This window comes from Rhinoraja longicauda, chromosome 19 (assembly GCF_053455715.1).
Source record: "Rhinoraja longicauda isolate Sanriku21f chromosome 19, sRhiLon1.1, whole genome shotgun sequence".
In the NCBI taxonomy this organism is placed as follows: Eukaryota; Metazoa; Chordata; class Chondrichthyes; order Rajiformes; family Arhynchobatidae; genus Rhinoraja; species Rhinoraja longicauda.
The window spans coordinates 34,249,254-34,252,743 of record NC_135971.1 but is presented as its reverse complement, the minus strand read 5'-3'; the positions used below and the strand labels follow the sequence as shown (position 1 = coordinate 34,252,743).

Here is a 3,490-nt window from a genome sequence, read left to right as displayed (position 1 = left end):
CCACAAGCAACCACGGACAGGCAGCTGGAGAACACACTGGACTTTATTGAACATTTATGTCGCGACAGTGAAGCAGAACACGCCCCCCAGCAAAGAATCACATTCCCTGATCACCCCCCCCCCAGCAATGTATCACATTCCCTGATCACCCCCCCCCAGCAATGTATCACATTCCCTGATCACCCCCCCCCAGCAAAGAATCACATTCCCTGACCACCCCCCCCCAGCAATGAATCCCATTCCCTGATCACCCCCCCCCCACAGTCCACGGGTGGATGTGTCGCCTCAACGCCAGGAACCCCTCCCTCCCACTCCGCCCCCGACCGGCACCGGGCCTCGGGTCAACCAGCGCTGCAAATCTCCAGCTGTGATTGCCACCAGATGTTGATCGGGACTGTTCCCCACTGAACCCCGTCATTGCAGGAACATTATGGGAAGCAGCAGCCCCCCCCCCCCCAGTGCAGTCAGTAAATGAGCAGCGACCCAGAGAGACAAGCGCAAAGTCCAAATCACCAAACCAGCTGTGGATGCGCTCATTGCTCACCCATCACCCCACGATTACAGTCCCCGCCCCCCCCCCCCCAAAGCAGAAACCCCGCAAACTTGTCCCGCTCTCCACCGACGCTCCTGGACCGGCGGCGGGACACGGCGGCCCTGGGGGAGAGAGAGAGTTGGTCACAGAGCGACGCCAGCCCACCCGTGTAGCAGTAATACCGACCCCCGCCCCCCCACCGGGAATAAACACCTACTCCCCCAGCACCACAGGACAGCCCAGCACAACAACAGGCCCTTCGGCCCACACTGTCTGTACCGACCGTGCCGCCAAGACCAACTATCTGCCCGCTCGTCACACCCCCCCCCCCCCCCTCCGCTCCCCGCATCTCCACGCGTCCATCCAACAGCCTCTTTAATGCCCCTGTCGTGGCTGTGTCGCCGCCACCCCCTCAATTATCAGCAATAAACCCACCCCCACCCCGGGAATAACAGCTCCCCCCGGAAACACCCACCCCCTCAATTATCAGCAATAAACCCACCCCCACCCCGGGAATAACTGCCCCCCCCGGAAACACCCACCCGCTCAATTATCAGCAATAAACCCACCCCCACCCCGGGAATAACTGCCCCCCCGGAAACACCCACCCCTCCCCTTACCGGATATAATATCCCCCCCACACACACCACTTGCATATCCCCCCCTCCACACACACACCACTGGCATATCCCCCCCACACACACCACTGGCATATCCCCCCCACACACACCACTGGCATATCCCCCCCACACACACACCACTGGCATACCCCCCCACACACACACCACTGGCATATCCCCCCCCCCACACACACAAACACCGCTGGCATATTCCACACACACACACACCACTGGCATATCCCCACCTCCGCACACACACTAACCGCAGCCCCTCCCCTCACGGGATGTATCTCCCGCCCTCGCAACGGGGAATTCAACTCACCGCCCCCCGCCGAAAATAACCCCCCCCCTCAAGGGCGATGATCCCCACACCGGGAATTAAACTCACTGCCCCCCCTCCACCAGAATAAACGCCCCCCCCCCACAGGGGAATTAAATCCACCCCCCCCCGGGGAATTAAAGCCACCCCCCCACAGGGGAACTAAACTTGCCCCCCCGCTCCCCCCCTCCCGCCCCGGGTGTGGTGTGTGGGGTGTGTGGGGCGGGTTGGGTGGGGGCGCCGGCTCGGTTCCTACCTCAGGCTGGAGCAGAGGATGTTGATGAGTTTTCCCCGCGCTCCGATGCTGCGGAGGGAAGGAGCGGCGTTACACGTCTACTGGCAACGGCGTGGCTGCAGCGAGGCGCGGACGGCCGGACACGCGCACACGGACACATGCGCGCACACGCGAGCACGGGCACGCGCGCAGAGGTACGGGCACTCGCCCGGACACGAGCACGGGGGGGGGGGGGGGGGGGGCGCAGAGACGGTCACGTGGATAAGTGTGAGGTTATCCACTTTGGTGGTAAGAATAGGAAGGCAGATTATTATTTGAATGGTGTCAAGTTAGGACAGGGGACGTACAACGTGATCTGGGTGTCCTAGTGCATCAGTCACTGAAAGGAAGCATGCAGGTACAGCAGGCAGTGAAGAAAGCCAATGGCATGTTGGCCTTCATAACAAGAGGAGTTGAGTATAGGGAGCAAAGAGGTCCTTCTGCAGTTGTACAGGGCCCTAGTGAGACCGCACCTGAGTACTGTGTGCAGTTTTGGTCTCCAAATTTGAGGAAGGATATTCTTGCTATTGAGGGCGTGCTGCGTAGGTTCACTAGGTTAATTCCCGGAATGGCGGGACTCGTATGTTGAAAGACTGGCGACGGGATCTTATCGAAACATATAAGTTATTAAGAGGTTGGACATGTTAGAGCAGGAAACATGTTTCCCAATGTTGGGGGATTCCAGAACCAGGGGCCACAGTTTAAGAATAAGGGGTTGGCCATTTAGAACAGAGATGAGGAAAAACTTTTTTAGTCAGACTGTTGTGAAATCTGTGGATTCTCTGCCTCAGAAGGCAGTGGAGGCCAATTCTCTGAATGCATTCAAGAGAGAGCTAGATAGAGCTCTTAAGGATAGCGGAGTCAGGGGGTATGGGGAGAAGGCAGGAACGGGTACTGATTGAGAATGATCAGCCATGATCACATTGAATGGCGGTGCGTACAGGCTCGAAGGGCCGAATGGCCTCCTCCTGCACCTATTGTCTATTGTCACAGCGCAGAAACGTGCACAGATACGCATGGACAGACGGGGTCGCGCGCAGCGACAGACGGGCGCGCGCAGGGACAGACGGGCGCGCGCATGGCCAGGCGGGCGCGCGCAGACAGACAGACACAGTAAGGAAGTGTAACACTGTGGACAGGGGCGGAGCTGGGGTCTGAGGGAACTTACTCTGGGTGGGACCGTAGACGATCTTCCCCGCTGTAAAACACACACACAGTTAGTGACGCGGCCCCGCATCAGCCTGGTCTAACACACACATTCAGCAGCTGCCCCGTCAGCTCTGGACACACTCACACAGCGGACACGGCAGCGCTGTGACCGGCAAGCAAGAGTACGACAGGCCGCAGGTCAGGGCTGGGCCCGGCCCCGACACCGGGACACCGGCTCCCCGACAACACCTGACCTCAGGGTGGGGGCGTTCGAGGTGAAGGGAGCGGGGAAACGACTGAAGTGAGGGCGAGATGGAGGGGGAGAGGGACGAGGAGGTGTGGGAGGGGGGAGATGGAGGGGGGTGAGATAGAGGGGGGAGGGAGAACGAGGGGAGGGTGGAGCGGAGGGAACAGGAGCTGTGGTCCTGAGGGAAATTACTTACGGAGTGGAGGGTGGAGACGTGGAGGAGCAGGCCGGGAAGGGGGAGATGGTGGGGGAGGGGGGGAAGTTGGGGGTGAGGGGGAGGGGGAGATGGTTGGGAGGGGAGCGGGGGATGAAGTTGGGGGTCAAGCAGGGGGAGATCATGGGGAATGGG

The 3,490-nt window shown here is 60.1% G+C and overlaps 1 long non-coding RNA gene across 1 annotated transcript; it reads right to left on the bottom strand.

Moving 5' to 3' along the window:
* Window positions 1-322: 322 nt before the first annotated feature.
* Window positions 323-2,945, bottom strand: LOC144602772 (uncharacterized). The gene is made up of 3 exons (XR_013548502.1): window positions 2,914-2,945; window positions 1,728-1,775; window positions 323-654 (listed from the first exon to the last, which is right to left on the bottom strand). It is a non-coding gene; the product is annotated as an uncharacterized LOC144602772 (long non-coding RNA).
* Window positions 2,946-3,490: the final 545 nt, after the last annotated feature.